This window comes from Macrobrachium rosenbergii, chromosome 42, assembly GCF_040412425.1.
Source record: "Macrobrachium rosenbergii isolate ZJJX-2024 chromosome 42, ASM4041242v1, whole genome shotgun sequence".
Lineage (NCBI taxonomy): Eukaryota > Metazoa > Arthropoda > Malacostraca > Decapoda > Palaemonidae > Macrobrachium > Macrobrachium rosenbergii.
In genome coordinates this window covers 20,220,622-20,236,009 of record NC_089782.1, presented here as the reverse complement: position 1 = coordinate 20,236,009, position 15,388 = coordinate 20,220,622, and the positions used below count along the sequence as shown (strand labels likewise).

At 37.5% G+C, this 15,388-nt stretch overlaps 1 protein-coding gene across 1 annotated transcript in view; it reads left to right on the top strand.

Annotated features, from left to right (window-relative positions):
- The window catches only part of Rev1 (Rev1 DNA directed polymerase), a 571,847-nt gene that overhangs the window by 445,055 nt on the left and 111,404 nt on the right, over positions 1–15,388 (top strand). The gene's annotated exons all lie outside the window — the stretch shown is intronic.

Sequence of the window (15,388 nt, the reverse complement as noted above, 5' to 3'; positions counted from 1 at the left end):
ACTTTTTTATTTAAAAACTTATCTCTTATGTAGTTAAACTGTAAACGTTTGAATACTTTTTATTTAAAACTTATTTATTATGTAGTTAAACTGTAAATGTTTGAATACTTTTTTTATTTAAAAACTTATCTATTATGTAGTTAAACTGTAAATGTCTGAGTACTTTTTTATTTAAAAACGTATCTATTATGTAGTTAAGCTGTAAACGTTTGAATACTTTTTATTTAAAAACTTATCTATCATGTAGTTAAACTGTAAACGTTTCAATACTTTTTTATTTAAAAACTTATCTGTTATGTAGTTAAACTGTAAACGTTTGAATACTTTTTATTTAAAACTTATCTATTATGTAGTTAAACTGTAAATGTTTGAATACTTTTTTATTTAAAAACGTATCTATTATGTAGTTAAACTGTAAATGTTTAAGTATTTTTTTTATTTAAAAACGTATCTGTTATGTAGTTAAGCTGTAAATGTTTGAATACTTTTTTATTTAAAAACTTATCTATTATGTAGTTAAACTGTAAATGTTTGAATACTTTTTTATTTAAAAACGTATCTATTATGTAGTTAAACTGTAAATGTTTGAATTCTTTTTTATATAAAAACGTATCCACGCTGTAGTTAAACTATGAATGTTTGAATAAAAGTTAATAACTAGGCTATATCTAAATGCAGATTTTTCTTTGCCAATACAGTACAAGTCTTTCTTGACTATACAACTGCACTGACTTTACAAACTCAAGACCCAATAGCATTAACCTCTTTCATAAGTCAAAGACGGTAGATAGTAGAGAGAACTGCTAAATAAAACTCATAAGGGCAATACGGTAGATAGCAGGAAGGAATGTTTTAATTCTTCATTTTGAGGAAAGCCGCGAAAACTAACATTATCACCTCGTATTTTCAAATTCGATGAGCAACAGTACACAGTGCAGTATTTTGACATTTTGTTGAATAATAGGAGCGCCACTACGGGAAGACGCAAGACCTACTGACTTAAAAAAAAACATGGAAGCACAAATGTTTTCCTGACAGTCTTCAGCCTAGTTTGTTATCCCAGTAGTCCGACCTGGGATAAACAAGGTCTGGTGGGTCTGCTCTGACGAACCACCAGAGGGAATGTGCTTGTTCCATTGGAGATTTGGGAAAAAGGCCTGCAAATGTGACAAAGGCTGCCTTTTTTCAACAAAACACGCAAGAGGCAAACAACTAAACGCCATCGGTGAGCAGACCGGTTGCCTCATAAGAGGAGCTGCGCCGGCTTACCGCTATATTTTTTGCAGGTATGAAAGTAAAGGTTCAACATGCCTCTTCAAAAGGATGGGAGGTCGAACATAGAATTCCTCGTCGCCACGGGAGCACGTAAATCGTTCGTGCCAGCCAGCCCGCACGAACGACTGAACCCCACCCCACCCACCAATATCCACGTATCCACTGCTAGCAGAGCACCATCAACATATATGAGAGGCTGACAATGAACCTGTCATTTTGATGGGAAAGACTTCAGTTGGATGTTCATCACGGCAAACGTAACGCAGCACTTTTAGGATCAGACTTCCTAAAAAAACACAACCTGCTGGTGGACGTAGCATCAAAACAGCTGATCCCGAAAACCGCCCCGCATCATCACCACAACAGCTGATACGACAAACCGTACCCGTCGCATCAGCCACTCTACCGCCAGAAATAAGACGCCTCCTGCAGGAATTCTTAGAGGTCTTCAAAGAGGACCTGCAGCACGACTTAACCAAACCAGCAAAGCACAACATCCAGCAACACAGAGAAGCAAAAGGTTCCCCAGTCCACGCCCACTTCAGACATTCAAGCAAACTGAGTTGAATGTGTGTTAATCTCTGTTTTGTTCACCTCCTGTCGGGCACTGCGTTTCCGCTCGCAAGAGCTCTTGATCTGTCTGTTTGTTGTCTTGAATAAATTAGTAAGTTTGCAGACGCAACCTCTTACTCACGCCTTCGCTACAATGGTACAATCGAACGTACAGAATGATAAGAAAAATATTCATACAAATTCATATATATATATATATATATATATATATATATATATATATATATATATATATATATATATATATATATATACATACACACACACACACACATATATATATATATATATATATATATATATATATATATATATATATATATATATATATATATATATATATATATATATATATATATATATATTGTGTGTGTGTTTGTATGCACTTACGTTTCCATAATGTTAATTCACTCATTCTTTATCTAGTTGCTGCATGAAGTGAAACTGTTAAAGGAAGAACTGTAAAAGAAGAAGTGTCTCTTGTACCCTCTTGATCAAGCAATATGCAAGGACTTTCAATAGGGTTGTAGTTGCACTCTGCTCAGTACATATTTTTGGTTCAACGTCTGCTTCAGCATAGATGATGCCACTACTGATGGAAACTATTTTGTAGTCGCTGTGGTAGTCGACAGGAGCTGACAAGGAAAGACAAAGGTTTTCCACCTCTTTGTCCGTCCGGTTCGCTGCGCAACTGTTTGTCGAGGAACTGCATTTATTGGACGGACGAATTTTGTTACGGGCTAAGTTGAAAGAACATTCCATGATGATATCACTGTTATGTGAATCCGTTACCAGCCACTTTTTCCTTTCTTCATGAAACTTGAGACTAGACTTTATGAACTTTAACAATTTGTCTTCGTCTGTGCCTTCTCGAAGATTAAAGGTTGTTCTGTCTTTTCGAAGGTTCAAATAATTTCGTAGTATCAGTATTTTTCTCTAACGTTTTCTTATTACTAGGGAAGAAACACTGCATTTCGGAATTGCACACTTTTATATTAACAGCATCGGAATAGCACAAAGCGCAGTAGTAACTGGAGTAAATAAAATTCGTAATTTTATTGGTAACAGGCAGATGTAGAACGGGGTCTTTGCTGTTAGCGATATCCAGAGGCGAATGGGCCCTGCATAACGATTCTACGTCGGGATTCTCCCACTCTTCAATGTAACTTCCACCTATGCACTGGCGTTTTCCCAGGTTATGAATCTGTTTGGCCCTGTTGTAAGTGGGAGCATCGTAACAACAAACACCGTAGATGATGCACTCTGCATCACACCTGCACTTTGGTACGCTGCTTTCCGAGGTGCTGGAAGATGCTTCACGCGAGCAGTAGCTGGCGCAAGCCGAAGACTTGAAAACGAAATCGGACACAGGCAGTCCAGACGTCACTGGTACTACCAAGAGGAGTGTCGCTATGAGAAAAGACGATGTCATTTTGTAATCCTTATATCCTTACCACTTTGGTAGATGTTTATAGTTGTTTATACCAAGAGTAAGGTAAGAGAGGACACCTTTGGTGGGAGAGGCTTTTGCTCCTGACTTCTACTCTTCACGGTGAAAGGAATCAAACTGTTCGTAGGAGCTATTTCGTTTGTTTGGTTGGCACTATTTGAGATTTCCTGTGAAAGCAGGCATCTCTCTCTCTCTCTCTCTCTCTCTCTCTCTCTCTCTCTCTGCTGACAAGTAACCAGTTTACGGAAAACTTCCAGCAAGGGGAGAACCAAGAGGGGAAACAGTGGGAAACACAGGACTCCAACCCTTCGTGACAGCGCCACTATCAAGCAAGAAGAGCTGTTGGATATCTCCACGCTCCTCTAGTCAAAAGCACACGCGGGGAGCGAAGGTTCTGTCGAAGGTCCTCCTGTGCAAATGTCGATACAACTGCTTTCGCCACTGCTATGATCAGTGATATTATTCAAACACTCCTGCTGCTGCTATTACTGGCACTACTAATAACAACAGTAGTAGGAATAACACTAATAGAATCATAGCTATCTACCGAGAAGACTGTGAGAATTTGGTATGTATAATACTGAATAAAACACTATTAAGTTTTACGTGGAATGGTGGAATTAAGAGGTAAAGCATAAGAGCAAAGAAGTAGCCTATATATAAAAATCTCCAAACTGCTCAGATAAATGAAGAAACTGAGGCAAAATTAATGACTGGTGTCATTGGATTATTATGCAAGGACAGGTTTATTACCGTTGGAAAAAGAAAGAAAAATAGAGAGAGAGAGAGAGAGAGAGAGAGAGAGAGAGAGAGAGAGAGAGAGAGAGAGAGAGAGCAAAACAATACACACTCTCACGCCCCAAATGATATTGGGCATATTTCAACCAGGGCATATGAGGTACAGAAATGTTGAATAGAATAAGGAACCTTTGTTATTATGCACATAATAATCGGGTTTGTTTTTATGCCCTCCCTTTGCTTTCTCCATTTTCTGTAGAAGACAGAAGTGAAACTATAATGTCAAAAATATCGTAACGGCTGCGGTATTATTAATGTTATATATTATTGGCTACAATTACTCGAGGTTCTTTGCGTCACCCGGGCCTGGAGATGATGATGGTTCACTACTACTAATACTACTACTACTACTACTACTACTACTACTACTAAAAATAATAATAATAATATTAATAATAATAATAAAACAATGTAATTTTGATCCATATTACTTTTTATGATTAACTGCGATACTCTACGGACAACGAACTCCACGTTAAACTATCCGCTTTCCAACCCTCGCAAGAGTCTGCTGATGAAAGGGGGTGTTTCAGTCCCGAGCTTCGGGACGGTACGTAACGTCCGTGAAGGCAGGAATTGGTCCCCACCGTCGGCATTTTTGTATTACCTCCATTTCTGACGGTACATCTACAGTACACCGCGGTCTAGAAGGAAAAAGTTACCCAGCGCGCATATTGGGATGTGATTCATCGCCGCTCTGACGGAGAGTTTCCAGAGGTCTAAATGCCATTTTACTAATTATAAAAACTTTCGACCAGACCATATTAAGGAGAACGCGCACCACAATATCTGTTCAAGACGCCTGGCCTTTTCATAAAAAGTGTTTGAAATAAATAAATGATTTCGATGAAATAAATAAATGATTTCGATGAAAGAGCAAGTACTCTATGTTGTGACGTTCTGGCTTCGTATATTAGTTCTGGCACCAGTCACTGATTCCCTTAAATCCAAATTAGAACTTAAAATACCAAAAGCAACAGGGTTAATGAGGTCTCAGCTTAATGCCCTATTTTTTAAAGAAATCTAATCCCCTATTGTGAACAATACCTTCGAAAAAACCCAACAACTTCCAGCCCTCAAGCAGGCTCAGATTACAACAACTCCAGTCACCAGGCAGACGATGAATCATCATTGAAGCTTGTAAAGTCTAATTCAAAATTTCATAACGAAAGGAAAATGTGGCTGATGACGGACTAAAAAAGCAGTGATATTATCCCGGAATGTTCTTCTAAGTGAGCCCATAACAAAGTTGAAGAAGTGGAGGCCCTCGATAAATAATTGTGCTGCGAGTTGGACGGACAAAGAGGTGAAAGATCGTCTTTCTTTCTCAGCTCCTGTTAAAGACCTCAGCGCCTAAAAAAATCCTTTGAAACTACAAAATTTTTTTATTTTATTTATGGAAAAGATGGAATATATTTTGACGGAACTTTGATCACTCATGTATACTATATTTCCCCTTTCCCTCTTTTTATCTGTTCCCATCTCCGACCCACAATAGTAACTAACACCCATATTAACACATGTATATCTTATCTTACTCGCACAGGAGACTGCACATTTGCGAGGTGAGAGTTATCGCTATCATGATGAACAGTATATGTATGTTTTGTATATGTATATGTATATATATATATATATATATATATATATATATATATATATATATATATATATACACACACAAACATACATATACTGGTCACATGATTATGATAACTATATATATATATATATATATATATATATATATATATATATATATATATATATATATATATATATATGCATATATAGCATATATAGACTGCTAATGCAGGAAATCACAGACAATACCAACCCCACAAACGAAATCATTCTTACTATTAATGCGAATCCTGTGATCGTGAAGTAGAGAAGTCAAAAGCAAAAGCTTTTCTTTCGAAAGGTTTCCTCTCCGTCTTACTCTTCTTAATCTTGGTATAAACAGTAATAAACAATATACTAAGGCGATAACTATTTGAGGATGACAGTTTTACTGATAGTCATTCCTCTTGCTACCATCGACGTCTGGACTGCCTGTGTCCGATTCCAGTTTCAAGTCTTCGGCTTGCGCCAGGGACTTCTCATGTGAGGCTTCTTCAAGCACCTCGGAAAGCAGCGTACCAAAATGCAGGTGTGATGCAGAGTGCATCATCTACGGTGATTGTTGTTACGATGCTCCCACTTACAACAGGGCCAAACAGATTCAGAACCTGGGAAACCGCCAGTGCATAGGAGGAAGTTATATGTTTAGCACCTGCCCTGAAGAGTGGGATAATCCCGACGTAGAATCGTTATGCAGGGCCCATTCACCTCTGGATATCGCTGACAGCAGAGACCCAGTTCTACATCTGCCCGTTACCAGTGAAATTACGAATTTTACTTACTCCAAATACTACTGCGCTTTGTGTCATTCCGATGCTGTTAATATAAAAGTGTGGAATTCCGAAATGCAGTGTTTCTTCCCTAGTAATAAGAAAACGTTAGAAGAAAATATACTACAAAATTATTTGAACCTTCGAAAAGACGGGACAACCTTTAATCTTCGAGAAGGCACAGACGAAGACAAATTGTTAAAACTCATAAAGTCTTGTCTCAGGTTTCATGAAGAAAGGAAAAAGTGGCTGGTAACGGATTCACATAACAGTGATATCATCATGGAATGTTCTTTCAACTTAGCCCGTAACAAAATTCGTCCGTCCAATAAATGCAGTTCCTCGACAAACAGTTGTGCAGCGAACCGGACGGGCAAAGAGGTGGAAAACCTTTGTCTTTCCTTGTCAGCTCCTGTCGACTACCACCGCGACTACAAAAGAGTTTCCATCAGTAGTGGCATCATCTATGCTGAAGCAGACATTGAACCAAAAATATGTACTGTGCAGAGTGCAACTACAACCCTATTGAAAGTCCTTGCATATTGCTTGATCAGGAGGGTACAAGAGGCATTCCTTCCCAAGTTCCTCCTCTAACAGATTCACTTCATGTTCCTGATAACATTCAGAGGAAAAAATTACAGGCAAATGCAGACTATAAAGATAATGAAACCTTCTTTCCTTTTTTGTACTACTCCGCATGTTTGCATTCTTTACCAGAATATAAGTGAAGCAGTATATAGAAGGAAAATTCATTAAGAAGAGTAACGAAAAAACTTTTTCCAGTCCAAACACAACTTTATACAAAGGTCACACCGACATTTACAAAAACATTGAATCGTGTCCTGATGTTCTATGGAATAGGCACGAATACTCTAACTTGAGTCAGTCGGAAATAACTGCCAGAAGGGTGCTTGTCCATTTTTTTCATAAAAAAAAACATTATGTTTTTTCATATGTATCACCCTTTCTGTCATTGTGAAGAGTCTAAGAAACCTTCCTGGGATGACTTAGCCACTATCTTGCCTTCTGCTACTGACTTATACGAGCATTACGTTCCTTATGGCTGTATACCTGGGACTCAAAACGACCGCGTGCTACTGGGCGGCATGCGCTCTGTACCTCTGTCACACTGGGTCGTTTTGCTGGATAAATGTGATATCTTCGATGCTTGGATATCTTTTAGAAGAGCAACTACAGCTGCCAGGTCGCTGGAGACTTGGAAACTTTACAGAAAATATTCCCTCGTCAGTTGGTCTTTGTCGGTCTTTGCCGTAGCATCAGTGATAGCTCTTGACAAACTTCAGGTACCCGGAACACTGAAGCCCTTGAAACCTAAACTATGAGAAAGGATGTGTGGGTTTGGACAACAGTTACCATATATATTATTCGTCGGCGTGCCTATGATGGTGTCCTGTTTTTCTGTACTAGCATTTTTCATCAAGACGGCACTTCTCTTACACCGAGTGCATCAAGGACTAAGGAAGGTTCTCCGATCCCAAAGAAAAAGGGATTTATTCAAAGCATACATAACGCTGGCACTTCCAATGGGGCCTACTTGGGTGGCTGTTTTCTTGGCAGGCTTTGTGGAAAACCAATATGCAAGGTACATTTTAACTCTTTTCTTCTTTTTGCAAGGAGTTTTCATGTTCGTCACATTCGCCTGCCGAAAGAGATTATGGAAGGAGATCGTGAAGGTTTTTAACCGAGGGAATACTGACGTAGTTCACGGGAGAACTAGGCATAGAAGAGATTCTCCCAAAAACTACTGTACAGCAGGTTTCTACACTCGTTGAATGAAAATGAACGGACAGTAAGTGCATACACTCACAATAAATATATATATATTCATTTCGATGAATCAAAGCTTTATATATATATATATATATATATATATATATATATATATATATATATATATATATAATCAACCTCATCACATACACAATTGTTTTGTGTAATAGTAGAATTACTAAAAGACCTCATTCAAACTGGATGGTATCTAACTTTTTCTGAATAAATACTCCATTAGATACCATCCAATTTGAATGAGGTCCTTTTAGTAATATACAGTATGTATATATATATATATATATGTGTGTGTGTGTGCGTGTGTGTGTGTGTGTGTATAAGCTTTGATACATCGAAACGTGTGATATGTGTATGAAGATATGCCACAGGAGAAAATGAAACTAAGGGTATAAGTCTCAACGAGTTTCGTCTTAAGTTTTTTGAAAGACGTCATCCATAGAATGTCACTGAGTACGCAGGCACATACATGCACACACATAATATACATAGACACACATAGTGTACACGCACACACACACATGTATAAATATGTCTGAGTGGTTTTGTGTGTGTGAACATTTTTTGTCAGTCTTCTGCATGTTCGTTTGTACCGTCACCCTACCAAATATACGGTAAATTTCGACCGTTATATTCCACTCCTCTTGACGATGTCTTCAAAACTTAAAACAAATCAATCTGGATTATTACCCGTGAGATACATCTACTCAAATACGTACATACGTATATACAGTATACATATATCTATGCGTATGTGTCTGTATGCATTCACGCAAACCAGTAGGTCGACAGATGTGCTTCTACTGATCTTTTTGTAAATATAGTGCTTATATGTTCATTTATACGTGCAAGCACAAACATGAATATATACTCAAATGCTTGTGATACACTGTGTATATATTAAGCATGTGTGCGTGTACAAATTAAAATGGATATGTTACACATATGTAATTCATATGTTTGAATTGGTTGTCATTTATAATGTCTGTAATATCATACATAAGCCATTTTCATAATAATGTACAGACTATGTAAGCATTAGCATAGAGTAGTATTTCGACAATGTATGTATGTATGTATGTATATAATATATACATATACATGTGTGTATGTATGTTATAAAAACGTACATGTGTACAGAAACACCAGCTTTCCGCGCTCCATAAGAATAAAGAAAAAATAGCAGTCAAATTCTTCATGATTATAAACCAGTAGTTCAATTTGTTATAAATACAGGGCTAAATGTTGAATGTTTTATTACTACAGAACGCAAAATTGTCTTTATCTAACTAAGTAAAGGAATACAGTTTGTTATCAGAGAATTATAGGTAAATGGCTGCACAATTTTAAAAGGCAAAATGCCTCGCTATTATGGAAGTTAAGGTAAAATGAGAAAAGCGTCCAGTTTGAATAATACCATTTATTGTCCGATATTTCATAATAACGGAAAGAAATGACACATTGTAGAACTGTGGATGAAACGATAGAATACTTCACACTTGATTCTAGAAGCAAGGACAAAAAAGATCTACAGTAAACGTATTGACTGATTTATGTGTCTGCTATAAATGATTCTATTGTAGCTCTGTCTCCCATAATGTTAAATTTGATTTATTACTCCGATTGATATTATATTCATAAAAGTTGTTCAAGACTCTCAAAAACTATACTCCCTAAGCAAATGTGCGTCCTCTAATCCGTCACCTGTGTCTGTATGTTTTTTTCATATAATAATAAGCTATTCCATAATTTCAGAATGCTTTTTTCTTGGTCTTCCTTTTCTGCTCTATTCTTTCGGCATGCAGTTCTGGGATGCTTCGAAAGAAAATGGCCTCCAGGTTGCTTCACGAGAATGTCTGTGCATTTCGAATCATTTCTATCTCAGTTCATTTACATCGTGCGCATAATTCAGTGAGCTGACAAACAACTTACACTGTCACCACGGACATTGGTAACAGCGTCGCATCCAGTCTTCATCAGATCTCAGTCGCTCTGACTGCGCCATCGCTCTCAACAGCGAAGACATTGCCTATACGTAGCAAGCCTTGGTGTGGTTGTCTTGGAAACCACTTCTGCTTGTTGAAGAAGAAGAAGAAGAAGAAGAAGGAGAAGGAAGTTTGACGACACTTTTATTGTCGTCTATTTTTCATTACGAATTGTTCATATGACACTGTGAACACTGCACTGCATGTGATTCTTTGATAAACCTTGAGAGCACTAGTTTGTTTTTCTTATATTGCTATACTCCAATAAATAATACTTTGTTTTCCAAAATAATTGATAGAATCTTTAGATGGCTTCGGCTGCTACAGCGTTTTGATCGTTATAGTTTTTCAGTTCATTGATTTTAAAAATACATCGTCTCCGACTTTTTCATGTTCATTCATTTTAATATTAAATCAGCTTTTCTGATGTTGACATAACAGCGAATTGAAAAATTGAACAAATAGCGAAGTAACGTTTACGACATAAACCACAAAATTTACCGCTACCTACGCATCCCGGATTCTGGCGTCAGGTTAGACCCACCAGACCTTGTTTATCCCAGGTCGGACTACTGAATTATCATTCGTTAACAAACTAGGCTGAAGATTGTCAGGAAACCAATTGTGCTTCCCTATTTTTATTAAATCAGTAGGTCTTGCGTCTTACCGTAGTAGCGCTCCTGTCATTCAACAAAATGTTCAAAATACTGTACTGTGTACGGTTGCTCATCGACTTTGAAAATGCGAGGTGATAATGTTAGTTTTCACTGCTTCCCTCAGAATGAAGAATTAAAGCATTTCTTCCTGCTATCTACCGTATTGACCTTATGAGTTTTATTCAGCAGTTCTTTCTACTATCTACCGTCTTTGACTTATAAACGAGGTTAATGCTATTGGGTCATTCGAGTTTGTAGAATCAGTGCAGTTGTATAGTCAAGAAAGACTTGTATTTAGATATAGTTACGAACTAATTGTATTTAGGTAAGTGCACTTCTATTGTCAAAGAAAAATCTGCATTTACATATAGTTATTAACTTGTATTTAGATATAGTTATTGACTTTTTATTCAAACATTCACAGTTTAACTACAACATAGGTACGTTTTTAAATAAAAAAAAGTATTCAAACATATACAATTTAACTACATAACGGATACGTTTTTAAATAAAAAAGTATTCAAGCATTTACAGTCTAACTACATAACACATACGTTTTAAATCAATAAAGGATCTTAAACTGCTCTTCTTTCTTATTTCATTGTGATATCCAGAGGGGGGAATTCTAGACTAAAGGGAGGAAGTGTAGAACAGTCCCGGAATTTCCCCGTGGGAAACATGGACTCGTCTAAGTTTTTCCCCGGGGAACTCTGGACTTTTTTTGGGGAGCGGAGCGGGGGGAAACGGGCTGTGACACCGATGAAAAACGTAATATTCGGAGTTCAAGTTGCCTATTCACGTCCGGATGTAAGAACAATAAAATAGCGAAAAAAAACTAGAAGTAGTCTATTTCATTTTAAAATAGCGTGATAAAAAATGTTTGTCCGCAAAATGTAACTTCATGCATTCTAACGACACTTCACTACGTTTATCAATTAAGCATATATTCCTAGGATCATCATGTGGCAACCTCCCTCATCCTGTCGAAGCATCATACTCGTCCACAAACCACAAAAATCTGAGCGCGAGGTCTTGAACACAGGAGCCGCTCTGGTTCGTTACTTGGATCTGTTTAGGTGACTAGTAGGCCTACAAGATCTGTTTAGGTGACTAATACAAAGTTCCTTTCATCAAGTGAATAACTATGACGTTCGTGTTGGGGGTCATTTTGTCAGTGGTGGCCGGAAATTGTGTGGAAGCATCTCCAATGAATGATTTTGTGTCCTTCACCTCTACTTTTTGTCCTACGGCCTATAGTTGTCAACAGCGAAACAACTCTGTAGATTTTCGAGAGATGTGTGAATGTCATGATGACTGTGTCAAATACAGCAGGTGTTGTTATGATGCTGATGCTTACGAGAAAACAAACATGAAAAGAAGCCTGGAAAGATCGAGGTGCATCTATGACAGCAGAATGATTGTCAAGTGTTCAGACAGATGGAAAGATGGAGAGATCCAAGAGCTGTGTGAAAGAGCCTCTCCTCTGAGTTTCTCTCAGAGCAAGGAACCTCTTCTTCATCTTCCTGTTACGAGCAAAAAAACCAACACTACATATCCCAACTATTATTGTGCCATTTGTAATTATGATGCTGAAGAAATCACAGTTTGGGAGTATCTATTTGGTTGTTCTTTTCCCTCATGGTTAGGCGTAGATATTAAAGATAAAAAATCTATAGAACTGGTGAAGAAAAACATACTGTCAGAGTTGGAGAATGTCAGTGATACTGGGATAGTTGAGAACTGCTCTGACTGCAGTGTGCGTAGTGGCTTAATGACCACCAAGAATATCATAAGCGCTAACTTGAATATTACTTTCTCAGGTGAAAGACAAAAGTGGATAGTTTCCACAATGTTTAATAGTAAAGAAATTCATCTCACTTGTGAATCAATGATTTTACAAAGTTTGGTAAAAGCACCACGTGAAGAGTGTATGGAAGAAATAGATACATGTGCTGAACATTGGAATGACAGAAAAACCGAAGACTTGTGCAAATCCTTTGAAGGCCTCATACAACGAAATTCCAAATATTACAGAAATGTCTTTTGTGCAATTTGTAATAACGTTTACATTGTTGACCCATGCAATACAAGTTTATATAGGGTTAAAAGTGTACCATATTACCCTCTTAGTATCCTGTATAGAATATCTGACATAAAGAATCAGCATTTAAACTCAAAATGCAAAGCGGATGAAGATGTCTTCCCCGGTTTCTGTTCTGAAGGAAACTCAAGTATTTTGTGTCAGTTATCAGAGAATCGCTACAGGGATGGGATCTGTATCAAAAGAGACAATTCCCCAAACAGCTCTTTCTCTGATCCTGGAAGAAATAATCAGATGATGGCTGGAAAGAACAGTACTAATGATGAGGTCCATTTCCACAAAATTATTTCAGACAGAGGTTTAAACAAATATAAATATACCAATGAAACTCAAGGGGACGCTTTCTCGAAGGTAATTCAAAGAACAGAGAAATCTTCCGTTTTAAGCTGGTTTACGCTTTCCTGATGTCACTCTCTGTAGTGTGTCTCCTGGTTCATTTGGCAATCTCTGTGTTATCGAAAGAGCTGAGGAGTCTGCCAGGAAGGAACCTGGCTTCACTTTGTCTTTCTTTACTACTCAGTTATATCACCTTCATTACGGGACCTTTTCTTGAATCAAAAACAACAGCATGTTATGTTTCAGCTTCAGTCATGTACTTCAGCTGGATGTCCTCCTTCTGCTGGATGAGTGTCATAGCGTTTGACACGTGGTGGTGTTTTGAAAAAACGGCTCAAGACTTTCACCGTGCTCAAGGCTCCAGGTGGTTCCGGTTCCTCCTTTACTCAATTTCTAGTTGGTTGACCTCAGCAGTGGCTCTCGCAGTCCTTATAACCATTGATTGCATACAACCTGAAGGTATTGACATATCCTTACTTCCTAAATTAGGGCAAGGTATTTGCTGGTTTGGAGGAAATGACTCTTTGCAAGTGTTCTTCGTGTATCCAGTGATTACATTCGTTCTTATAATTACCCTTCTCTTTCTTCGAACAGCCTGGGTTATTTCTAAGTCATCTCACGAAGATGGAAATGTGTCAGAGAACTGTGCCAGAAGAAATCTTTTCAAGATAAATCTGAGACTGGCTGCCATCATGGGCATCCCCTGGACGACTTACATCATATCATGGTATTTTGGCACCACCTTCTTGGAGTATGTTTTCGTTATCACGAATTCACTGCAGGGGACTTTCATCTTCTTTGCCTTCTCGTGCAAAAGGGAAAGGTGGACAAGTCTTCTCGAAAAGTGCAAAGCTGGTTTGAACAATGTAAGGAAGAAGGACATTCAGCTAATAACTTCAACACTTGGAACTGAAGATGGGCAGTTGTGAAAACGGGCAGAAAATCCGAGACATCTCAAAGGGAAAACGAAAGGTGTCATTGTTTTTCCTATGATATAATAAACATGCTACATCTTCCTCCAAAAGCAATTTCCTTTTAGGGAGGAGTTAAAGAAGGTACTGTTTCTCCGACACAGCTGACATGTTGTATTCATGTATCCTCCTCCACCCTCTTTCTGTCTGCGCAGGAACCTTGACCTTCCAGAATCTTCTCCTGAAAACTTTAAAAAAAGAATTTTATAAATCACAAAATGAAAAAAAACATGAACATTTACAATCATCTTGTATTTATTTATTTATAGATCTTTGTTTTTGTTATGATTTGGAGTTGATGGCGACGAAGAACTACAGAGTGACAACTTTGTCGAAAACCTGAGGCGGACTTGAAGGTCAAGAGCACAAACTGGAAAATCCCAGAGCCACAGACAATGATGGTCCTCCGGTAATCAAGAGTTTTATGTTAAATATGTATAAATTTGACAGTTATCATTCATAGTTTTGTAGTCCTAATCATTTGTGTCTGATGATTTGTAAACGTATGAAATGAAGATGGTACCCCTATTTCATAAGGATTGGCAAACCTGTAAATTATGCAAGCAATAAACCCAAGTGACCGCATCTGAATTTTTAAGTGATGACCTCTCAGCCTTGAATACGCCTTAACGAAGGAGGGTTGCTGCTTTTGAGAACAAACTTGATATGGAATTCAAACGAATGTTGTAAAAATACGCCAAACGAGAACCCGAAGACATACTTACGTAATCAGCTACAGTATTCCATTACTTGAATACAGTAATTCTAAAGAGTACTTAGCTAGAGCATCATTCTGTTACTTGAATACAGTAATCATAAAGGATACTCATATACTCACCAGGAAATGTTTCACGTAAGAAGGTAAATACGACAATTTTTTTTTAATCAAATGACAATTTTTTGACATTAAAAGGATACGAATTGTGCTTTCACTGCATGAAACAACATTTTCAGTACTAACTGAAATCTGAAGATACAGAAATATCCACTGCCAATTAATCATGTTTTTACAGTTTCGCCAAATTCCGTCAGACGGACAGACAA